This window comes from Lynx rufus, unplaced genomic scaffold (assembly GCF_022079265.1).
Source record: "Lynx rufus isolate CCGP_SWC_20201006 ecotype Redwood Valley unplaced genomic scaffold, mLynRuf1.p SCAF_3, whole genome shotgun sequence".
Classification (NCBI taxonomy): domain Eukaryota; kingdom Metazoa; phylum Chordata; class Mammalia; order Carnivora; family Felidae; genus Lynx; species Lynx rufus.
Genome location: NW_025814845.1, coordinates 158,859,687 through 158,885,304, shown reverse-complemented (window position 1 = coordinate 158,885,304; position 25,618 = coordinate 158,859,687). Strand labels below are relative to the sequence as shown.

General features: G+C 44.2%; 1 protein-coding gene across 1 annotated transcript in view; it reads right to left on the bottom strand.

Moving 5' to 3' along the window:
- Positions 1-1,573, bottom strand: part of PLEKHA2 (pleckstrin homology domain containing A2) — a 69,869-nt gene extending 68,296 nt beyond the window's left edge. Inside the window, exon 1 of the mRNA XM_047092450.1 lies at positions 1,476-1,573. The gene's annotated coding sequence lies outside the window, so the exon portion shown is untranslated. The remainder of the gene's footprint in view (positions 1-1,475) is intronic.
- Between the last annotated feature and the right edge of the window lie 24,045 nt (positions 1,574-25,618).

Below are 25,618 nucleotides of genomic sequence, written 5' to 3'. Positions count from 1 at the left end.
ATGTGGGAACTCTCTGTACTTTCTGCTTAATTTTGCTGTGAACCCAAAACCCGCTCTGAAAAATAAAGACAGTTTTAAAAAAATTATTCTGATGATCTATCAGTGGTCAACTCAATTAGGTTTTTCTCCAAGTTTTACGGAAAACGATAACTTGGAAACCACCTAATTTGTGAAATGATTGGTATCTCAGTCAAAAAGGCTTTTGCTTTCTCAACACAAACACAAATATTTCTAATTGTTCCTTGTCTGGCCCCTGGAGGCTTTTACAATCTAGGACAAATGCCTTTCTTTCCTTTTTTAGAAGTGAAGAAGGGCTAGTGTGCCAGGGGAGTGGGAGCAGAAAAGACCCAATGTGACACCTGGCTCTCACTTCACCTCAGGCGGATTCCGAAACGGATTCCCTAAAACCATCTACCCCAGAGGCACCCACCATTTAAACACCACTGGAGTAAGGTGGTTTAAGAACTTCTTCAAATACATCGAACTGTAAAGTCAGCTTTTGGGGGTACTTATCTGCTGGTTATCTGAAATTCAAATTTAACTGGGTATCCTGTATCTATCTGTCTGGCAACCCTGTCTCATCCAAACCATTCTCTTTAAGAAATGGCAAAAACCAGGACCAGGCAAGACTCAAGTCCTCCACCAGGGAGTAGGGTCTTTTACTTCTCCCTCTACCTAATTCTCAAATGTAATTACTGTTCTCTCACTTTCTCATCATGGTGTCCATCTTTCTCTCCCAACATTGTTTCCACTCTTCTAACCCAAAGCAAGAAGGGAGGCAGAAACAAGAGCACGACAACATTCATGAGAGAAGGACAGCTTTTGGAGGAAACCAGGGCAGTGAAACGCATTTGAGAGGAACAGAACGAGTGTGGGTACAGTGTGGGCAAAACATCTCTGTCCTGTCGTCTCAAAAACAGAGGCTAAAAAAAGGAGAGGCGGGAGCAGCCGTTTCTTTGGGGGCAGAAACCACATGTATCAAATTTGTGCCTATGCTCCTTTACGGTCTAAAAATAATTTTTAAAAAAATAATAAAAAGTATTACTCAAGTCCAGCTACATTTATTTTAATATTTGGTGCTCTCCTGAGCTGTTTCTTAGGAAAGATACTGACAAGCCTTCCTGTTTTTTCTGCCCCCTTCTGTTCCTATTTACTACCATTGCTTTCTCTCACCCCCCTCTCATCTCCCAAGCACTAAAATAATTTGAATTTCAAGCTTTTTTTTTTTTTTTGGTGGGGGGGGGCCTTCCTGTGGGTGTGGGAGGACCTCCTTTGGGAATTGTTCTGGATCTAGTCGGCTCCATCTGTATTTTGGCAAAATCTGTCTGCACCCCGCCCCCACTTCCTTTTCTTCATACGTAGGAGTCCGAGTGTCCCCCACCCGACAAAGAACCTCCTTTATCTAATCCTTAGGTAACCAAACTGAGAGGAACCCCCCGCCCAGGGGGCCCTAGGGGTCTGCAGCCTCCACTTACCCCGCCCTTGGTTTTGGAAGAACAAGAACTCTGCAAAAAGGAGCCAGCTTCTCACCAGCCACAGGAAGCCACCTCCTGCAGGCGAAGGCTCCAAAGGACAAGGTGACTTCCAGGAGGAAGGCAAGAGCTGTGTTTTTCGGTTTCAGGAGACCCAAGGCAAGTTCCTGTTTCAAAGACAGAGTTTTAAAAACCGACTAAGTTCAGAGAGTTTGTGTGTGTGTGTGTGTGTGTGTGTGTGTGTGTGCGCGCGCGCGTCTGTGTGTATGCGCGCGCGCACACGCGCGCACATGCTCGCGTGTCCCTCTCCCCAATTTACCCACGTGATCCCCTTGATTTTCCTCTGGGGAACAGCTGATCTGCCTTTCTAAAAAATCTCTCTAGACCTAACCTCCCCTCCTCCTCCCCCTTCCCCACCGGCTGTCATCATGGCCATTCCTTAGCTAGTGTCTCAATACTCTGGTACATTTTTGTTATTGACAAAAAAAGAAAAGGGAAAAAAAATGAGAAAAGGACTGCACATCTAAGAATTTCCTGTGGTTTGGGACAGGTTTAGTTAAAGCTTTTCATAACTTATTTTCTCTCATTTTTTCCACGCTGAAGACAGTGCTCAGAAACACTGCTGCCAACCCATGGACCTTGTTTTCTTCCTCAGGTCCTGGAGAAGACATTCTCCTTGGATCTGGAGTGGGAAGGGAGGAGATGAAGGGGTGATGCCCAAGGCTGAAGAGTCAACTTCAGGCAGATGTTTTGTGCTCACCAGAGCCTCTGTCTTCCATTCTGGGGACAATGGGCTGCAGAGCCCAGGGAGAGCATACCCCTGGTTACCTGACCAGAGAGGCACCAAAGAGCGGTCTCACATCTTGTTTTCATAATATTTGTATATTCCTTTATTTTAGCAGTTTCCTTATAGTAAAATAGGTATAATAATGCCTAGCACACAATGATATGGTGAGGAATTAATAAAATGAAAGTGCTTGTATAGTACCTGACATACAGTAGACACAAAACTAACATTTGCTAAGCATGAAGTGCATTTATCACGTTACATTCTGTGTGCTCACTTACCTGTCTGTCTTACCACTAAACTCTGAATGTCTTAGTCATGGTTATATGCCCTCTATCTATGACAGTGCCTGTAATACAGTAGACAGCCAAAACATAATGTGTTTAATCAAGTAATTACTACCTGTTTCCACCCTCATCCTGGCTCCATTTTCCTTGCTGGTCAAGAGTATGCTCTTTGCGCTCTCCTGTGTTCTCCGGACAAGGTTCTAGAACTCAAGCTATGAATAAAAATTGCCAGGCTTGAAATGGATGAAATGATTGTTTTCCACTTCCTAGAAATACCAAAGGGAGTTTTCTCAGCAAGCACACAGAAAGGAAGAGATTAGGAAGCACAAAGTCTGTGGGATGTTGTTATTTCTAAGACCGTTGCAGAAATGTGATGTGTTCAAATTAAAGTCAGAGTCCAGGGTGATATTTATAGTCAAAGTATTTCAAAGAGCAGAAAACATGAGATTCCCCAAGGCCCTTCAAGGAGGGAAGACCAGCATTCTAAAAGAAATAAAGAAAGAAAGGAAGGAAGGTAGGAATGAAGGAAGGAGAAAGAGAAAGGTGGGGGGGGGAGTGAAAGGGAAGGGAGGTAAGGAAAGGGAGGGAGGGAGGAAGAGATGGAGAGAGAAGGAAGGAGAGAATATGGAGCAGGGAGAAAAGGAAGAAAGCTAGAAGAGTGGATTTAAAAGTAGGCACATAATGGGCACCTGGGTGGCTGAGTCGGTTAAGCAGTCTGACTTTGGCTTAAGCCATGATCTCACGGTTCCTGAGTTCAAGCCCCACATTGGGCTCTGTACTGACAGTTCGGAGCCTGGAGCCTGCTTTGGATTCTGTGGCTCCTTTTCTCTCTGCCCCTAGACTGCTCACACTTCGTCTCTCTCTGTCTCTCAAAAGTAAATAAAAGTTAAAAAAAAAACAACAATAAAAAAATAAAAGTAGGCACATGAAAATCACAGTTAAGCATGGTCTACCGAACACGTCTTTTGTTAAACCTTCACTAAAATGACAACAAATGGAGAAAAGGAACATAAACCCTCAAGGACAAAGAGAACATGAAAGCATCAACAACCAATGATAAATTTTACAATTAACAGAAGCACAAAAGCTATAATTGGTGGAAACTCAGCTACCATACCAGGAAAACCTAGACCTGCAAGAGTTGGAAGCCAACAAGAAACAAGCTCTTTGACATGTCCAGGCCCTAGAGAGCCTGAGGGAACTTAGAGGACCAGGAACCTCTGAAAGGGGTGGCAGGATAGGTTTGGGTGGGGCTGACAACAGGAAGGTTGGTTGAAAGCTTGTATGAGGAGGAAGAAGACGGAGAGATTGAACAAGACAGACTCAAGGCTTAGGAGCTGGGACCACCGAGGACAGAAATAAAGACAATTTACTAATGGAGGTGGGTTCATTGAAAGCTTGTACTGAACGGTAATGCCTCCACTCGTACCCCATCTCCCTTACCCGACTTAGCTGGAAGAATGCTGAAAAAGGCTTCCACCTCCTCAATTCCCACCCCCACCCCCAGGCAGGAGTGTGGAGGAGTAATCTCATTGGGAAACTGTCCAGCTCAAGAGAAAAACTCTACAGAATCAGTTATTTGTCTCCCAGTACAACTTTGGTGCAGCCCCCCTGTCTTCAAACCTCCCACACGTGCTCAATGCTTTCAAACAGATTTTTTTCACTTATAATTGTGAACCAACCATCAAGGACCATCAGATATTTCAGGGAAGCCTCCAACATCAAAGATAGACCAAAATAAACACATGAGGGAAAATGGGGGGGGGGGGGGGGCTTGGAAGACACAGAGACAATGCAGGGAGAGAAAAATATATATATTGAAGTAAAAAGAGATACTGTGTTCGTTCTTAAAATAATGATAATTATTTTAAAATACTAGGATGCTTTTTAAAGAGAGAGAGGGCATTCACAGAATAAGAAACACTCATGGAGATTACAAATATGACAGAAAAAAATTCAATAAGAGAGGTGAAAATAAAGTTGAGGAAATCTACTGAGGAAAATAAAACAGAAAGAAAAACAAATTAGCAAGTAGGAAAGATGAAAACAGATACAAATCCAGAAGGCTCAATATCTGCTTATTAAGAGTTGCAAAAAGAAAACACAGAGAAATGAATTCATGATAGGATCCCAGAACTGAAGTACATTAGTTTCCAAATCAAAAGGGCCAATGGCTACTCAATGCAGTGAATGAAAAGAGATCTAAACCAAGGCACATCATTGTGAAATCTCAGGACTCCAGGGATAAAGAGGAGATCCCAAAAACTTCTAGAAAGGAAAAAGGTCATGCTCAGAAAAGCCGAGGAATCAGAATGGCACCAGACTTCAGGACAGCTGTACTGGACAGTAAGGGACGAAGACACGAGGGCCTTCAACAGGTCTTTTTTTTTTTTTTTTTCTTAGAAAGGCAGACTGCCACGTGCAGCGCCTCATTTGGATGTGTCTGGAGTCTTGGAAGCTTGACTACCCTATGTTCTCCTACACATGGACCTTGAGAGCTTGTTTGGAGGTTCTAGCAGGGGAGCGCAGCTACTCATATACCCTTGACTGAAGAATGGTCCTCCTGTATCGGGGAAGTTCGTCCTCTTTGACCGAGCGCGCAGCTTCGGGAGCGACGCACATGGAGCGGTGAGGGAGGAAGGGGACACCCGCCTAGCCAGCCAGGTCAGCCAGATCAACCCTGGTGATCAATGGGGTGACAGATGTTGCAGCCAGATCACCCTCTCGTCCCTTCAACAGGTCTTAAAAAGGAAAAATGATTTATGACTGTGACTTCTATGTTCAACCAAAGTATAAACTAATCATGAGGATAGAATAAAGGTATTTTTCAGGCATACACTGTTTCAAACATTCACTTGCCATTCACCCATTCTCTAGAAGATACAAAGATCCCTGGGAAAAGGTAGGCCTAACACATGAAGGAGGTAGAGAGAATTCCCAGGATGAAGATGAAGGGAAGTTTCAGAATAATCGTTACGCATCAATCCAAAGGAAAAAGCAGTCCATATCAGAGGTGAGAGTCAGAGAAATGCAGGATTGCTGGATATTGGAGACATCCAAAAGAAAGAAAAAGAAGAAAGAGAAAGAAAGAAAGAAAGAAAGAAAGAAAGAAAGAAAAGAAAAGAAACTAGGATATCATCTGATGTGTTTGTATTTGGAAGAATGTTATAATTCTATCAAAAATTAGAAGATGAATTAATGACAGATACAGAGAAAAGCAAACAACAATAACAACATTGAAAAGGCAATTATTGGGGCGCCTGGGTGGCTTAGTCGGTTCAGCGTCCGACTTCGGCTCAGGTCATGATCTCATGGTCCGTGAGTTTGAGCCCCGCGTCAGGCTCTGTGCTGACAGCTCAGAACCTGGAGCCTGTTTCAGATTCTGTGTCTCCCCCTCTCTCTGACCCTCCCCTGTTCATGCTCTGTCTCTCTCTGTCTCAAAAATAAATAAACATTTAAAAAAAATTTTTTTAAGAAAAGGCAATTATTAATTCCATGAAAAACAAAAAGTTATACAGGAAAGAAAAAGTAACCATAATGTACTACATAGCTCTTCTTTGAACAAAGCTTACATAAATACTAATGTAAATATTAATATTGATTTGATAAAAATTGTTATATAACTAGAAGGGAGAGGCATAAGGGAGCTAAAATCTCCCTTCCATAGTAAGATGTCCATAGAAGGAAAAATCAAGAACTAGATACTTAAGCATGATAAATGAAACTAAGATGGTAAAAAGCCTAAGAAATGGCTAAAAGTTTAAGTGATTTCCTCCCAGAAAACGGCAAAACATCAAGGAAGGAGCTATGTTTTGTTATAAGCCTTGTAGTACTATTTGATTTTTTAAAGGGTGGCATCTCTTGATTCCATATTGGTGATTTCAAAGTTGACAAAACAGGCATTCTGAGTTCTGGTTCTAGTTCCCTTCCATGTTATAGGATCTCAGTTTCTTGTATGTCAAATGAGGGGCTGATGATGTCTGTCTCCTCCTTTCTCAAAATGGGGCAGTGATCAGAGCCCAGTCAGTGGAGTCTCCCCAAACACGCTTATCATCTGAACTCCTGGCACTTGATGTCCATCCCTTTTTCACAATAGTTGTAATATTTACTCACCCACTAGAGTAAACTGGAGATTTGGGGGCATCTTTATGGCGCTTGGAGGAAGTTTTTAATACATTTTCTTTTATATAAGATGATCGAAAGATTCAAAGAGTAAGGGCAGTATTGGGAGCCTTGCGCTTGGAGGAAGTTTTTAATACATTTTCTTTTATATAAGATGATGGAAAGATTCAAAGAGTAAGGGCAGTATTGGGAGCCTTGCCTCTTTTCTTTGATAACATCATGTCCTGCTTTCGGACAGTCTTTGTATCCTAAATCCGATCAAATATTTCTGGCCTGGATCACGTGGGTGGCTCAGCCGGTTAAACATCCAACTTCCACTGGAGCCATGATCTCACAGTTTATGGGCTTGAGCCCCACATCAGGCTCTGTGCTGACAGCTCAGAGCCCAGAGCCTGCTTCAGATTCTGGGTTTCCCTCTCTCTCTGCCCCTCCCCCATTCACAGTCTGTCTCCCTCTTCAAAAATAAATAAACATTTAAAAAAATTTAATGAAATTAAAAATATATATATTTTTGGCCTTTCTCCCCAAGCCAGTTGAAAACTTTCAGATGGTAGGGACCATAATTAGTGGGTTTGTTTGTTTGGTTGGTTGGGGTTTGTTTTCTGTTTTTTGTTTTTGAATTCCACATTGAACATGATAGTGGTTTGATAACTATCTGCTGAGCAAGCAGGGGGAGGCCTGTCCTGTCTTGGTAAGAGGTCCTGCAGTGCACATGAGTGTAAAGGGAGATATTTATTTTAAAAGAGAATAAAAAGAGCAGGATGATGGTGGGGGATTGTGGTCAAAGAGCCTGAGACACTGCTTGAGTGGTTTTCTGTACCACCCCTGTTTCTATTTTTTGCTCATTGCTTTGTCCAGTTCCTGGATGCATCACTGGGTTAGGAACCAGAAAACACCAAGACTAGCTATGCTTTGCCACTTATATACTCGGTGACCTTGAGGAAGTCAGATATGGTCATTTGTCCTCATTTCTTCTCCCGTAGGATAAAAGGATTGGACTAGATGCTACAGACCCTTCTCATGCTAACATTGTAGAAATCATGACTGTTTACAAATAAGCGGACACACTGACAGGCTGCTGGAGGGCCCCATGATGCCCTGCAGAAAGAGAATGGCCTGAATGGCAATGGCATTGTTAAATATATAGAAAAGAAGGAATAATAGCACCAGGTGGCAGAGGGCCCAGCCAGGCGACAGATGTGAAAGGGGAAGTAAAATGCTGTGCAAGTAAACTGCAGGTGGAATAATTCATGAAGAGAAGAGCACCTCCTTTCATTTCACTTAAGGTGACTTTGGAAAGAAGATGCCATTCACCTGTACAGTCTGAGCCCACTGCGGAGCTCAGTAATTCCAGAAAATAGTGGTGATATTATTTCCATCAAAGTCACTGATTTTCAAGAGGCTCACTGGTGGGGGGAAAAAGCCAGGGAGCATTTGGTGTGCAGATTGGGAAGGGCTGAGGTGCGGGGCGGGGAAATCTGGAAAGCCGCTGTATAATCACAAGTTATGGAGAACTACAGTGCTGAGTCTGCCCAGCACACTTGTACACACCTCACCTTTGGGGAAGACCCCCTCCCACACCACAGCTCTCCTGAGAAATGCTCCTTCTCCCTTCTCCCCAACTCTGGTGTCAGAGGGGAGTCCCCATGTTCTTCCATAACTCTGCCTCCCTGGTATGGTCATTTGGTTGCCAATGGATACTTACTCTCGCCTGAACTCATCATGGTGCCCACTCACCTGGCTCGGTTGGGCCAGGGAATAAATCTGTGACCAGAGTCTGGCCAATTAGTCAACTTAATTAGGATATTTCAAATTGCAGCTGGGTAAAAAGAGCCAGATCCTCTTGTATTGTGTCAAAGCTTGGTGTGAGCCCACCTATGCTGAGTGAATGAAGCTCCTAGGCAGGAAAGAGACTTCTAGGAGCTACTGAGTAATTGATTCCCGATAGCCCTAGGGTAACTAGCATCTGAAAAAGTAAAGCCCTCATCTGAGGTTCTAGAATCCTCTCATGGAATTCCCCTATTCCCTTAAGCTATGTTGAGTTGTTTCTGTTACTTGGAACTAAGAGTCCTACCTAATGCTCCAAATCTAATTGAATATTTAAAAAGCCAGGCTTTCTCATGTATTGGACTATCGCAATTTTTAATTTTGAATCAGTTCCTAGAATTAGTTCTAGAATTAGTTCCTAGAATTATTTCAATGACTTGAAATACAATTTCTACCAATTTTGGAGCCAATCAAATAATTTTGCTTAAAAATAAATTAGTGTTTAAGATTTTTCTGAAGATTTGATCCAGATTCTTCCATAACGAACCTTCCAGTGATAAAATAACATAGTCAGGCAAATGTGAAACAAGGGCATTATCCTGCTGTTTGCTTGACACAGTCATGTTTTTCAAGTTCATTCTTCAAAATAAACATTTGCCTCTAAATGCTTTTGCTACGACTGCTGGGTTTTTTTATTATTATTATTTACTTATTTTTGAGAGAATAAAGAGTGGGGGGAGCAGAGAGAGAGGGAGAGAGAATCCCAAGCAGGGACTGGGGCCTGAACCCATGAACCATAGGATTATGACCTGAGCCAAAATCAAGAGCCAGACATTTAACTGATGGAGCTACCCCGGCGCCCCTACTGTTTCTTTAGCCAAGCCTAGCAAATAACCCGGGTTGCTGTTGTATGATATATGTGCCATTATTTCCCTCCTATGCCCATGGTGGACACTGCGAATGGACCACAGGGCTCTCATCCCCTAAACTAGAGTCTCCAAGTTGTCTCAATACAGCTTTCCAAGTATCTCCATGAGTTGACCAGAGGTGGCAAGTGAACAAAACCTATTTCCCCTTCCTGAACTAGGAAGTTTCAATTCTAGTTTGCATTAAGCTCCTCAATGGAATTCATTCATGCACTTATTAATTCACTCAGAAAATATTTACTTAGTGCCTTTGGGGGTGGGGGCAGGGCAAGGCCCTGTTCTAGGTGCTCTGGACACATGGTAAAGAAAACAGAGACTGTTTTTGTGGAGCTTATGTGAACATGGAAACAAATAAGTGATGTAAGCATGGCAAGCACTAAGAGTAAAAACTGAATGAGAGGAGCAGAGAGTAAGAAGGATCCGAGGTACATTTAAAATATAGGAGGTGACATTTGAGCAGACACCTGAGTGAGGCTGAGGAGTCAGTCATGCAAAGATCTGGGGGAGAGACTTTCAGGTCAAAGGAACACAAATCAAAGGCCCTGTGTAGCACTGAGTTCTGCAGAGTGTACAGGGGAGGTGTGTAGGAGACAAGGTCAGAAGGATGGGCAGGGCCACATCATGTGGAGCCGTGGTAGGGTGTAGGATTGGTACACTGCACATCTGAAACGGTGAATAGTTCATACTTGGGGCAACGCATCAACATTAAGAGTTTGTTCTGTTGATTTTATCTTTTTTGCAACCATTTTCAAAAGTACAATTGGATTTCATGGTGACTAGTCACCTCTCCCACCTCTGCCCCCAGCCCCTTATTTTCCCTCCCTACAATGACCCTTGATATCTCATGTGTCCTTCTTAGAGATATGTTGCGCATCTGCAAGAACATTCCAATATGTGTTTTTAAACCTCCTATGTTACACCAGTGTTAATATACTATGCATATCATGCTTCACCTTATAAGGAATTTTAGGAAAGTTGGCTCAGGATTAGTTGGGAATGAATAAAGGTAGCAGAACAAACACACTTTAGTTTCTCCCACAAATATCAGAAAATATACTAAAGGATTTGGAAATACTATACTACTGACTTTAAGATATGGCCTAGTCAACCACATTCTTAGAGTCAACAAGCAATCTATATGTACAAACCTATCAGTCTGATTTTCAGAGTCAATGACACTCTTGTTGAGGAATGATGGAAAGGGCAGAAAACCCAAGAAACTAGGGCTCAGTTTCTTCTGGCTCCATCGCCAATTTCCAGTATGACCTTGGGTAAGCCACTACAAAGTTGAAAGAAGGAAGGGTGGGAGAGAGAGAGAGAGGAAGGAAAGAAGGAAGGGGTGTTGGTTTGGGCTAAGTCTCTCCCTGAGAATAGAAGTGTGTGTGTGTGTGTGTGTGTGTGTGTGTGTGTCAAGAACAAAAGGGACAAACTCCATGCCCTTGGGGAGTTTATATTCTAACGGATGAAAAAGGAGACAAACAACATAAATAATTGAAATATGTAATATATTAAATAACAGTAAGTGCTAAGGAAGAAAAATAAAGCAGGAAATGGGGCAGGGAAGTAGAGGGGAGTTTAGATAAGAGTGTCCAGTCAATGTCTGGTTGAGAAGGTGATACTGGAATAAGAATCTGAACGGAGTGAAGGAGCCCGCATGGGAGGTTTAGATTAGGAGGCAGACAGGACAGCAAGAGCAAAGGCCACAGACGTGAAAGCTGCGTGGCAAAGACAAGAGGTTGGAAGAGCAGAAACAAAGAAAGTATCCAGGACATTGGTGGTATCATGGAGCTACCTCTAGACATCTCTTTCAGTCACAAAAGAAACCCCTACAGGGACACCTGGGTGGCTCAGTCAGTTAAGCGTCCGACCCTTGATTTCAGCTCAGGTTGTGGTCTCATGGGTTCAAGCCCCACGTCGGGCTCTCTGCTGTCAGCACAGACCCCGCTTTGGATCCTCTGTTCCCTTCTCTCTCTGCCCCTCCCCCACTCTCTCTCTTTCTCTCTCAAAAGTAAACATTAAAAAAAATTAAAAGAAAAGGAAAAAGCAAAATACAATTATATATACACACATACATATATATCTTTCTCTGAAGGAAGTGAATACATACATACATACACATATACATGATAAATACAAATATTTTTAACTATGCTTTGTAAAGCTTATGGAGAAAAAAAACTAAAAGAACAAAAAGCTAATTGTGGCATAACTTTTAGAAGATTATAATTTATATTTGCCTTTCTTTGTTAATGAGTTTAAACTATGGTTATTTGAGGGGCACCTGGGTGGCTCAGTTGGTTGAATGTCTGACTTCAGCTCAGGTCATGATCTCATGGTTCGTGGGTTCGAACACTGAATCGAGATCTGTGCTGACAGCTCAGATCCTGGAGCCTACCTCTGTTTCTGTATCTCCCTCTCTCTGCCCCTCCCTCACTCATGCTCTGTCTCTTTCTCTCTCTCAAAAATAAATAAACATTAAAAAAATTTTTTAACTACGATTATTTGAAATATACCTTATTCAAACAAACAAGTAAAATAGGGAATGGGGTAGCGGGCCTATATGCTTTCACAGAATGTACCCCTGCAGAGAATTCAGAAAGGAAAGTATAGTGTTTAGACAGAGGACTTGGTTCTTTGTCTCAAGTGCACATACTGTATTGATAAAATTTCCATTTGAAAATTCAGATGTTCAAAGCAGCAGGTTAAACACCATTCTGTCCTTCATTCCTTGGCTGGCCCCCTCGGTGACTGAATCCTTTGCTGTTAGAAAGGCCAAGCATGGAATGATGCCTCTCATGTGGCCCTTTGCAAACTCCTCCTTGAGTTCTGGCATCATGGGCACTTGCCTAGCCAGCAGTGGGGACACCTATCCTATAAAAGTTTGGGGAAGGGCCTTCCCTTGTATCCACAGGGGGGAACCTGTTCTCAGAAAGAACCAGTCATCAGCTCGTATTTCTCCCATTCACAGCCAGAGTCTTTCCTTCCCCAGTTTAACTGATGTCTTTCCTTTGACTTCAAGTACCCTCTGTGTTGCCAACTCTTAAATATGTACCTCTGGTTTGGACTTTTCTCCTAAACTCTAAATTCCTATGTCAATTGCTTCCTGCTCTTCTATCCTTAAAATGTCCCAAAGTTACACCTAAGACTGAGCTCACAGACTGCCTCATAAATATTTCTCTTCTACATTCCCTGTCTCTATCAAAGATGACACAAGGGGTGCCTGGGTGGCTCAGTCGGTTGAGTGCCCGACTTGGGCTCACGTCATGTTTTCGTGGTTCATAGTTCGAGCCCCCGCTTCTGGCTCTGTCCAGCTCAGAGCCTGGAGCCTCTTCCGATTCTGTGTCTCCCTCTCTCTGGCCCTCCCCCACTCATGCTCAGTCTTTCTCTCTCTCAAAAATAAATAAGGATTAAAAAAAATTTTTTTTTAAAGATGACAGAAGCCGGAGATCTCAATATCATTCTTACCCCTCCTCTCTCTCTCCACCCACATCAAGTTAGTCACTAAGCTGCATCCATTCTCACTGCTTTACATCTTCTGATTACACTGCCCTTCCCTACTCGTTGCCAGAGTTCAGGTCCTTGTTTGACATGTCATTCATTCATTCAGGATCTAGGATATGTTGGTGAACAAGACAAGGATGACTCCTTCCCTCGTGAAGGATATTTGAGATGGCAAAAGACAATAATTAAAAAACCCAAAGAATCACACATTTATCATATACTAAAGTAAAAGAAGGTGAGATTAAAACTGAGACTTCATGGGCAAGAAGGTAGAGTTATGGGGAGAGCCCAAGGACAAGCACTTTAGGCAAGAGAAACAGGAAATAAATGCAAAGGTCCTGAGGTAGAAAGAGCTTGCCATCTCTGAGAAAGATACTGATAAAAGGCCCTGAAGCTGTACTATTCCTTGAAAAGGAAGTGGTTCAAGATGGCATGGAGAAGTAGACAGGCCCTTCTGGGCACTAAGGAGAAGTCTGGCTTTTATTTTAATCTATTGGAAAATTTTAAGCATGAGAGTGAGATGTCTTCCTGGGTCCACTCCTTACTTCTTCAATATGGCTTCCAAGTTGCTTTTTCTATGACAAAACTCTAATTATGTGTCTCTGTGGTTTTAAATCTTTCAATGGCTTGGGATGCCTGGGTGACTCAGTTAAGCATCAGACTCTTGATTTCGACTCAGGTCATGATCACTCGGTTTGTGAGGTCAAGCCCCAAGTCAGGCTCCGCACTGATAGTGCAGAGCCTGCTTGGGATACTCTCTCTCTCTCTCGCAAAACTAAATAATAAACTTTTAAAAAAGAAAAAGAACTTTAAATCTTTCAAAGGCTTTCGTTTGTCTATAGTTCAAACTCCTGAGCCTGGCCCACAAGCGCCTTCATGATCTTGCCCATGCTTTTCCCATTCTTATTTCTCCCTGTACCTCCTTCTCCCCTTTGCTTTGGCCATGCAGTGTGACTACTGGATCCCCTGATGGCTTCTGCTATTTCACCACCGTGTCTTTACTCATGATTTATCTCTTCTGAGCACAGTGTCCCTTACCCCATCATCTGCTCATCTTTTAAGACAAAGATCAAATGTCACCTTATCTGTGTAATCTCTCCTGATCACTATGTCCAAGCAGAATGTACCATTCCCTCCTTTGGGTCCTCAGTGTGCCCTGGATGAACTTCTAGCAAAAGCCCTTTGTGCTTATGGAACTTCTGAGTTTGCTTACATCTTTCCCTGTTTACACATGAGCCTCTTTTAGTCCTGTTCATTTCCTACCACTTAGCATAGATCTTGGCATACTTTATTGTAGAAAGAAGATGAGTTTCCCTCCGTTGTGCATATTTAGAGTACACATGACAGTTCTTCCAAAGTAGGAAGAGCCCAGAAACATGGGGCTCAGTAAGAATTTTAATGAAAATGTCAGATGAGACTTATAGCAGACCCACCTGTCGTTGAGCTGAGTGTCCCCACCATTAGCTCCATCAGAGCGTTGATTCTCATTGGCAAGGATGGAACTGGGAAGAGGTCTGAGTAGGTAAAAATATCTAGGTTTTGGAACCTATTTCCTTGTTAGGCACCTCTTGGCATATTGCAGTGGCCACGTCATCGGACATGTCTGTAGTGCTCACTCAGTAACAGGTGGCACGAGGGATCCATTAGCTGGTGGGTGTGGGACTGTTGGAGACTAAGCTCATCATTTTATACTTTTCTGCTACGTGGTCAGCACTGTGGAGTGTGAGCTGCAGAGAATAAAGAGGCAAATAACTTGTTCCCTGTGTTTGGGGAAGGGAGAACATGGTTATATCTATAGAAGACATCAATTGATAGTCGTCAATTAATGCGTTAGAGACGTAACCAGAAAATAACCTAGGACTGCACCATCAAGAGCTGGATGAAGTGTTCTAGGCAATAGCCGCCGTGGATTTTTCCAGGGTCTCTTGATTTTGATGTCGAAGGCCAATATGTAGCTTCTTCCAGCTTGTCTACTTCTCATGGACTGGGCTGCAAAGAGAATCAGGAAATGACTCTGCCAAGTGCTCACAGCAGTTTCTCTGCTGTTTATTCAGAGTGCTTGCTGTGTACTGAGAAACACATATGGGACATATGCCTGTCCTGCCTTTGCAGCAGCTGCATCTCAGAAGGTGATTCAAAATTGAGCCGGAGGAATGACGAGGTGGCAAGATTTGCTGAGCCCTGGAAAATATATGGGATGAGTGTGGTCTGCATGTGCTGCTGTCTGGGGTCAAAAGAACTGTTGTCTACTGATTCCTTTTTTTTTATGAGTTCTCACCGAGAAAAGTCATAATTGGACCCCAAAGGCAAATGTGCTCCTTGTGAAGAAGATCGATGGTAGTAAATTCTCTTGCTCCCCAAACAGCGGCAGCTGTAGCAGCTTATCCAGAGGCTTTGCCAAGAAGACATCATTGCCTGAGCCAGGATCACAAGTAGCCATACTTGGGAGAGAGCAGCTGGCTGGAGTGCAGATGAGATGTAATCATTACCAATTTCTGAAGAAATATTTGAAAACTTAAATCGAACTACAAATTATGATGGCTCATCCTTCCATAAATCCTAATTGTGGTGACTTCATTTGGTCTTTTTTTAATGTTTACTATTCATTTTAGAGAGGGACAGAGAGACAGAGAGACAGAGAGGGAGACACAGAATCCAAAGCAGGATCCAGGCTCTGAGCTGTCAGCACAGAGCCCAACTTGGGACTTGAACCCACAAACCGTGAGAACATGACCTGAGCCAAAGTCGGATGCTTAACCGACTGAGCCACCCAAGTAACATGATAGCTTTTTGGTGAAGTGTTAAGTCAGTGCATCTCCTCGCTTAATGGTACAAAATTTCAGTTGACTTAAAAAAAATTTTTTTTTGCTTTCCATACATTTATTTCTTGACTCACCAATCTAATTTGATACATAAGAAGACATGGTGTGTTCAGAGCAGGGGCCCATGCAGTTCATTGCACATAAAAAACATACTGAGTATCTATTGCTTGGCTGACATATTGAGTCTTAGCTTTTTAGATCACTGCAAGACATTTCATATTAGCTAAATATCACCTAACATCAAGTCCATATTCACAAAGCTTCATTGTGTACAAAAGGTCCTTTGCAGCTTATTGTTAGCTAGCTTTTACCCTCTGAACCTCTTAAGACAGGAGGTCTTTGTATTCCCATTTGCTTGATCACAATCTTCTTTATTTTCTGCACAGGTAGAGCCTGCATCCTCAGAGGGGGAATTTAACCCTTTATCTCTCCTCTGCCCAGATGAACAGAAGAACGGGCACAATGTGTCAAACCTATTGTGAACTCCAGGCAACGCCCTGTCTCCAAACAGGCTCCAAGTGAAGTGCGGGAAGGGCAGGCACTGTTCTATATCTTTGCTCTGAATATCAGCTGTAAACAAAAACTCACTCTGGAACTAAGGACCCAAAGCTTGCTTTGAAAAAGGAAAACAAAAATGTGCACTAGCATTTGATGTTGATAAAATGTGTGACCACGTCCCAGTTAGCTAATCTGTCTTTTGATTAGCTGCTTATATTACATCACCCCATGTAACTTGGGTCTTTGCCTTCTATCGTAAGCTTAGCTGTAGTCTGTCCTTAGGGCAGTCACTCAAAAGCTTCACTTGATAGGGACCAAAAGACTCATTACCCGAAGGCAGAATTGGACACACCTGGTGTAAAAGTTACGTATCCCAGTTTCAGCTCTTGTCCGTTAGCATCTCCCCACCCCCATCGTCCATATTTAAAAATGTTGGGTGCGCATGTGCGCCAGATGATTCATCCAAGCTGCTCTGGAAGTTGTCTCTGCTGGTGACAGTAAAGCTGATCCACCCTCTCCCTCCCCTCTATCTGGTGGAAATGCAGGGCGTCAGTCTGTGGCACTGCTACCAGCACATTGTGGCCCTTCTTTATTCAGGTGGGATGCATTTAGGCAACTTGCTTCCACACGGAGCTCTTCGTCTCCCGATCGATCGCAGTTCCCCATGGTTTCCATCTGCCTGCGCCACCCGGAATTGTGTGAGCCCTAAAAGAGGGGAAGGACCCACAGACCCCTCGGGTCCTGGGAACCCTCAGCCTTGCTCCGTGGCTGCATATCCATGGAGACTAGGCACTAACCTATGTCTCAGCTTTATCAGTGTAGGAGTCTTCGTTCTCTCTTCCTGCATCTCAGATTCTCCACTGCAAAGGTGCCAAAAAATGATTTTGAACTTTCAGTAATTTTGAGGCTGATTATATTAATAGAGATTCTGAAACCTGTAGAAGTAGCAGCTCTTGGGGTTTTATTTTTTACAATATTTGGGGGACAGATCTGTGTGCCAAGGTTCAGGCTAAGCATCTAAAACCACGACTACTTTGTGGGAACTGCCCTTTTCCCCTCCCTGCTCTGCTCCCTCTATAGATTCTCACATTCTGGAGGAAAGCCAGGCTTTTTTTAAACTGTAGATTTTCAAGCTAGCCCTAGCAGGTTTCCAGCTCTCTCTCCCTCCTCCCTCTTCTTTCTTTCCCCTCCTGGCCCTTATTCAATGACTAAAGCTCTCCAGGAGTATTTATGGACCAGGGTATCTATTGTGACCTTGTGATTGCACTAATCCTTTGGCTTGAGGCTGCCCTGCTCTGACAGTCACAAGGGTGATTGGGGGTGGGAGTGGGGAGGAGGACAGTGCATCATCCAGGAGTGGTATTTATTTATAGAACAGGCCTTTTCCTTTCCCTCTGAATTGTCTGCAAAGGCAGCAGTTGTCAGAGCCTCTGGGAGATAGGTGATGGAGGCCCGCGCCTAGGTAGAGGCCAGAGTTCTTGGAGTCAGCACCAAAGGGCTCCTTTCCCCTACCTCCATGGGACAAACCCAAGGAGGCCCGAGTTCCTAGGAATGGTTGACCACTGAGCCTTATAACTTTCTCACAGCCCCAGAGGGGCAGCCAGATGCTCCTGGCTGGGCCACCTGACCCAGGGCCTCAGGGAGTGTGAGTCAAAATTCCTGCAAAACTCTGGTCTCATTCTCATGGTATTTGAGGGCTGGTAGGACTGTCGATCCCTTTGGGGTCTTTGAGGAGCAGGCTGGGATGTTGCTGTTATAGTAAGAGAGAAAACAACAGGGGACTGACTTTGTATGTCTGGTGGGATGAAATTGCTCCTATCTGGATTAAGGAAAAAGAGGAAAACCAGGACTCTGGGAAAAGAGTGAGAATGAAGCCCACCTGAATAAACAGGCAAGGCCCACCTAGCCTCTCCCCAACTGAGCGCGTGATTGTATGCTACCGTGGGTGACTGTCATCGCTCCTTGTGTTGGATGTCCAGTTCTGACTCAGCTGGGTAGTAAAGCATCTGAGGGCAGGAACCCTAGGGCACAGAGCTGGGTGCAAAACTAGTGCTCAGTAAGCCTTGTGGGTTCTTATACGTTGATTCTAATGAGTGACTCTTATTAGCATTAAGAAAGTGGTTGTTGTTGTTGTTGTTGTTTTTAGGGAGCCAAATGTGGGACTTGAACTCACAACCCTGAGATCAAGACCTGAGCTGAGATCAAGAGTCACATGCTCAACCGACACGAGCCACCCACGTGCCTCTAAGAAAAGGTTTTTGACAATGAGTAGGATGGCAGAATTCGACTGTGGGCAGGACCTCTGCACCTTTTCTACTTCTCTCTTCCCTCCGCCCAGAGAGTACAATGCACATAGTAGGTTTTCAAAACCATTTGCTAAATTGTTATTAATAAATGATGATTATAATAGTTCTATGTCTGTCACCTAGAAGTTCTAACCTGCTTGGTAATGAGTGAACTAAGCTTAAAGCATTTCTCTCTCTTAAAAAACCAAACAGGGCACCTGGGTGGCTCAGTCAGTTAAGTGTCTGACTCTGGATTTTGGCTGGGGTCATGATCTCACAGTTCATGGGTTCGAGCTCCACATCAAGCTCTACACTGACAGCACAGAGCCTTCTTAGGACTCTCTCTCTCTCTCTCTCCCCCTCTCTCTCTGCCCTTCCCGTGTGTGTGCACATACGTGCTTGTGCTCTCTCTCTCTCTCAAAATAAGTAAATAAGCATTAAAAAACAAACAGAATTTGCTGAGCTGGGTGGTCAGCACTCCCACATAGCCCCTTGAAGGTGATACCATATGGTAGTGGTTGCCCAGTGTTAGCCTTGCCTCAGAGTCACCTGGAGAGCTTATGCTACATGGAAGCTGGGCTCCAGGGTTTCTGATTTGGTGACTGTGGAGTGGGGCTCAAGAATGCACTTTCTGCGGTTCTGATGTACTCGTGCTGTTGGTGTGGGGAGCACACATTGAGAAACACTGCCAGCGGGGTGTGTGAGAAATGTCTCAGGTTCTCTTAGCTGCGACTTGAGGATTTAAGAAAAGTCCTGGGAGTCTGTGGATAGAACTGTGGAGAGGCCCTCTGCAGAATTCTCCGCATCCACCTTCTCTAGAACTTAGAAATTGCCAAAGTGGGGCAAAGGTTGACCAGAAACCATTTGGGGATCCCAATCGAATTGGCCTCCAGGCTCACCTCTTCACCAATCTGCTCTCACTCCAGTCCAGGTGGGTTTTCTAAATCAGAAATCGATCATCTCGGTCTCCTGCTTGAAAAGCGTTTGATGGCTCCCTAATTCCTCTAGCGAAAAGTCCAAACTCAGGGGTGCCTTAGACTGTTTGGCAAACCCTTCATGGTTTGACCCCTGCCTATCTCTTCCCCGACTACCTCTCTCCCCCGCTCCTCTGTACAAGCTTTCCCCTGGGCTTCCCTGGTCTCCTCTCAGCTGCATCCTACTACCCACAGGGCTCACCCCTGCTAGGCCTCCGAGCAAAGCACTCCTCCTTTGTTCTCGCTTCCTGCCTAGGCACCCCTCCTTACAGGGCCCTCAACGGCCAGAGCTGCCGTCATAGTGCTCCGCTCTCTGACTCACCCCACCAGGCTATGGAGGGCCCTAACGTTGAGCACACTGCCCCGGATCGCAGAAGGAGTTTGCAGCGGGTTTGTTGAATGAACAGAAATTGCGGAGGACTCAGCAGCCGACCACACACTGGACCAGTAATTACTTTTACCTTGGACACTTTTGGATACAATGCGGGGTGGGGGATGTTTGCAGGTAAAGGGGAGGGGAGGGAATGGAGAGAGGGGTGGGCGCAATTACCAGCATTCCCTTTAAGTCACCCACAGTAGGGGCCCCTGGGTGGCTCAGTTGGTTAAGCGTCCGACTTCGGCTCAGGTCATGATCTCACAGCTCGTGAGTTTGAGCCCTGTGTTGGGGTCTGTGCTGCCAGCTCAGAGCCTGGAGCCTGCTTCGGATTCTGTGTCTCCCTCTCTCTCTGCCCCAACCCACTCACATTCTGTCTCTGTCTCTCTCAAAAATAAATAAACATTAACAAAAAAAATTTTAAAGGGGCACCTGGGTGGCTCAGTCGGTTGGGCGTCCGACTTCGGCTCAGGTCATGATCTCGCAGTTTGTGAGTTCCAGCTCCGTGTCAGGCTCTGTGCTGACAGCTCAGAGCCTGGAGCCTGTTTTGGATTCTGTGTCTCCCTCTCTCTCTGCTCCTCTCTTTCAAAAATAAATAAATGCTAAAAAAAAAAAAAAAAAAGTCACCCACAGTAAAATGAGCTCCTCCAGCCTTTGTTTTCCTAAAGTACAGTGACAAAGGTGTGTCCAGAAGCAAACAAATGAAGCTTTAGAGGTAGAACTGTAGGCACTGGCCCACACAGGGGGAGGAAGTTGGAGGTTTTGCAGAAAGGGAAGTAGGAGCCTCCTGAAATTACAGTGGCCGGTGAGAGGGCCCTACCCGCCAGGCCCTTACCTCCCTGAGCTCCCCCTTCTCTCAGGCTGGGTGGTAGCATCCTTCTCATCCCTTTTAGTTGGGTGGCCTTAGATGGTGGCAAGTTGCTTTGAGAGGTTCTGTGTGGTGCCTGAGGACATTAGGCTTCTCTTTGTGCACTTAGTGAATCAATCAACTCCATTTCTGAAGCAACTGTTATACTTACAGGGTTGGCTTATATACCATTGGATCATGTCTATAATAAAAGAGGTAGACTGGGAACCAAGAAGCCTGGTTCCTCTTTCTCCTCCAGTGACCAGCTAGCTGCCTGCATTGGGGCAGTTGTATCTGCAAGTTCCTTCACTGCCAGGCGGTGCTCGTTGAGACTGCCCACTCGGGTTTATTTATGACCCTTTAGAGCTGACCACATAGCTGTTTTCCATTCCTAAGATTGCGCCTTAGAAAACTTGGACCCACTTTCTAAGTTCTCCCAGAGATATTAGTCTTTGTGAACTCCGATGGCCAGGGAAGTATGATAAACAAAAGCAACCCCAGAGGGACTTTGTCAAGTTCCAAATGTTTGATCTCAAAATCTGGCGGAATTTATCGGCTGAAACCACCATTGACAGAATATTTCTGGCTGACCTTTCTGCCCTCTGCGCCAGCCACCCCCATTCTGAACACTGAGCTTCTCAGCCCTTCTATTAGCATCTGCACAGATACCTCCCTTGGGATCAGAGCCTATGTTCTTCCTGGAACCGATTTAAACCCAATAGAGACTTTAAAAAATACATTTAATAGTTGGAGAGGCTCCCTTCTCCTTTTAACTTCTGAGCTCATTCCCTCTGGGAACAAAGTGACATTTAGATTCCGGTGTGTAAGTTGTTTTTTCTTTAGATCAGTTATTGTGTAAACATTCCTCTGCAAATTATTTTCACATTTTAAGGCAACTTCTTTCAAGTGTCCAGTCAGACTGATTCCTACTCTGTTCCCTTCGCTACCCTCAACTCGACTTTCTCACTCACCAACTTCCCCATTTCTCAACAACTCAAATTCAGACCAATTCTACCGTTCGTTAAAATACCTCCCCAACTTTCTGGAATTTCCATTTCTCAAGGTTATCTCCCCTGGGCCACACACAGCCAAGGCTAGGCCCACGAAGACAGATGAAGGCAGCGTGGGTCGAGAAGGACGAGCCCTCATTGTTCTGCCCAGGGGCGGTCAGCCGGAGGCCAGAGCTGCCCTGAGAAGGCGACTCGGGACCAACAAGACAGGCTTAGAGTGACGTGGAACACTAGCACCAAGACCAGACAAATGGGGGAGAAGCTGTCTCATTGTGACACTGAAGCCTAGCATTCAGAAACAGAAAAGCAGGCAAACTGCCTCCTCTTCTGTTAAGAACCCAACTGCTCCTTGTAACAGGCCCACAAGAGTATCTTCACCTCATGCCGTTTCTTCTAACGTTGCTCTTGAAAGTTTTGTCTAATGTAGTGTGGTTCTCCTTATACCCACTCTTCATCTCTCAGTTTTATTTTATTTTTTTTTTAAGTTTATTTATTTTTGAGAGAGAGAGACAGAGACAGAGTGGGAGTGGGAGAGGGGCAGAGAGAGAGGGAGACACAGAACCCAAAGCAGCCTCCAGGCCCTGAGCTGTCAGCATAGAGCCTGACACGGGGCTCAAACTCACCGACAGTGAGATCATGACCTGAGCCGATGTCAGATGCTTAACCGACTGAGCCACCCAGGTGCCCCCATCTCTCAGTTTTAAAACATGTCCCCTCATCAGGAGGGACAGCCACATAGGCCAGTCATGACTCCAGGGAACACCCGTCATACAGACTACAATATACTTTTCAAAAGAACAAGCCACTTCTTCTCTTTAAAACTTAGAGACATCTTTTATTTTTCTTCTATACATTAAGAAAGGTGAACTGGCTGTGTGGAAGGAATACCTAAGTAGTTCTACCAGTGCCACAAAGTTACTGTGTGCCACAGTGCCACAAAAGTCACCATGCTATCCACACCTCTCGGCTGTAAAATAAGGGAGGTGGACTGGATCATCTCTAAGGTCTTGCCTGAGGGCAATAATCTTTTCAGATCAGCAGAAAGTGACGTTGTTCTGATCAGTAAGGTACGGGACAGGGAGCTTTGGAATAACCATTTTCTTGTATTGCCACTCTGACATTTCAAGTTGCTCAGCCTGGCTGTGACATTAGCTCTTCCCTTGCAACACCCAGGAGTTTGAAGTCCAATGAATGTGGACTCACTGGGCCAATCCTCTTCCTTGATTTTCTGAGCTTGGATCTTTTCTGCACCATTAAAACTACAGGCACTAATTTGAGGAATTAACTGAGGTGGTCACTTGAGGTCATACAGCAGCTGTGGCCCTTCAGGGTCTCACTTTTGCAAAGAAGTCAAAACAAAAGAGGCAAGAAGGTTGACCAGATAATTTTGGAAGTTTAGGTAACAAAGCATTCCATTCTAAGTTTTCTCGGGGGTCTGAATCACAGCACTTCCTGGGTTTTGTTTCCTATCAAGTCGTAACTTGGCCAACATTTTCTGGCAAAGGTCATAAACCAGTGCTGTGGAGAACAGTGGAGAAACACTTGCTTGACCAATCTCAGAGTAGTTCTGCGACGCAAGTTCCAGAAAGGAGGTTCGGGAGAGAAGGCTGTTTTCAGTTGACTGCATCCAACAAGGCTTTGTCAAGGGCTCTGGTTGTGAGGAGACAAGAGTGGAAACAGTACTCCCGAACCTTGAAATCAATTTGTAATCTAACACTTGTGAAAAATCAGAAAACGAGAGCAGTGCTTCTCAGTCACTCCGTCTATATTGCAAGTAATTCACTATTAATATGTAGCCACTAAAGCTTGAAAGTGATTGTTTTGAAAATATAAATTAGAGTGGATTCGAGGTCATCTTTCAATACTGAACTTCTTTTAAAAAGTCTTCTGCAGGACTGCTAATTCCCTCTGAAAGAGAGAATTATTTTTGTTTAGGAAAATACCTTGTAGGGACATTTAGATTTTAAAAGATGGGATGGGGGCACCTGGGCAGCTCAACCATTTAAGTGTCCAACTTGATTTCGGTTCAGGTCATGGTCTCTTGGTTGGTGAGATTGAGCCCTCCATTGGCTCTGTGCTGACAGTGCAGAGCCTGCTTGGGATTGTCTCTCTCTCTCTCTCTCTCTCTCTCTCTCTGCCCTTCCACTGTGCCCTCTCTCTCTTTTTCTCTCTCTTTCAAAATAAATAAATAAACATTAAAAAAAATAAAAGATGGGACATAGAGCAGAGCCTGAACAGACAGATTCAATGGAGGAATTCGTGAATTGTTCTGCATAATAAAGAGGATGGAATCCATTTCTTTTTTTTCACTTGCTGTTGTTGTTGAAAATAGGTAAACCAGGAGGTGGAATGGTGGTGTGGTCCAGATAATGTGACTGGAAATGGGGACCCCAGAGTTAGACCACTTAGGTTCACATCTATAAAACCCACTATGATGTACCTTGCAACAAAGCAAATTTAGAGAGAAGAGAATTGGTTTCCACCCTCTGCCCATCTCCCATTCTCAGCCAGCGTTGGGTAAGGTTCTTTCTTTTCTTCTTCTTCTTTTTTTTTAATTGTGGTAAAATACACACAACACAGAATTTCTTATTTTAATCACTTTTAAGTGCACAGTTCAGTAGCATTGAGAACATTCACATGGTTGTGGTGGCCTAAGGTTCTTATTTTCTCTGGCGGAGGGGAGGGTGTGAGGGAAGGGTGACCCGACCCCAAAGACAGAAGGAATGTTTGGCATTCCTGGTGTTCTCCCAGCCCATCTCCCTGGCACCATGTAGCCTGGAGATTCCTGAAATTGCCATTCTGGAAGTCCAGTTAACCACAGGACCAGAGATTGACCCTATCAGTATTTAATCCAGAGTGGTCAGTCACCACTAGGTGGTTGGTGCCAGCCTATAGGATGGAGTCCAATAGCACAGCTGGACGTCTAGAATGCCAAGCCAGCAACTAGCACAAACTCACACCAGCCCTATCACTAAACCTCCCAATAAGGCAATCCCGCCTTTTGGGGATTGAAAAATTTGGGCCCTAAATATTTCTTATGGAGGGGTTTACCGTGTATATAAACATATAGGTATATCTAGCACATAATAAGCACTCTAGAAGTCCTAGATATTACTGGACATGTCTAATAACAATGTAAGTTGTGGCATTCCTGTGATGTTAGCTTGCTGTTCTGCAGTGGTTCTACATCTACAAGACTTCTTTATTATTGTTGTTGTTGCTATTACTTTGGTGAAGATTAAAAAAGATGCTAACGGGGGGCGCCTGGGTGGCTCAGTCAGTTAAGTGTCTGACTTCAGCTCAGGTCATGATCTTGCGGTTGGTGGATTCGAGCTCCACATTGTGCTCTCTGCTGTCAGATCAGAACCCGCTTCAGATCCTCTGTCTCCCTATCTCTGCCTCTCCCCCACTTGTGCTCTCTTTTCTCTCTCTCAAAAATATATAAACATTAAAAATAAATAAATAAGATGCTAAGGTACATTTTTGAGCCAATGCAAGCATAAAGATACAGAAATATCCATTAGATTCAGGATGAAGAATAAGAATTCACTGGAAGAAGGAAGCTAGCTCCAAAGTTCAGCATAAGAAGGTAAGCCTCTAGAATTCTCAGTAATTTGGGGGAGAGTATTGGACTTTTCACGTAAGGCAGGGAATGCAGATTCAAGTCAAGCCTACCTATATCACCAAGGAGACCCCTAGGTAATAACTAAGTCACTCATAAAGTCATCCCATTCAATGCCCAATGGGGACTGTGCAGATTCTAGGCGTCCTGACCAAGGGAGTATTTATCACATGCATAGAGCATAGACGTGCTAAGCTGGCCTGGATTTTAACTCTGATTCTGCCACATGCTACCACATGTCATTGGACAAGTTTACTTGCTCTAGATTCCTCATCTACAAAATGGGGATAATAAGATAAGGTGTCCATGAAGTCTGGAAACAGAG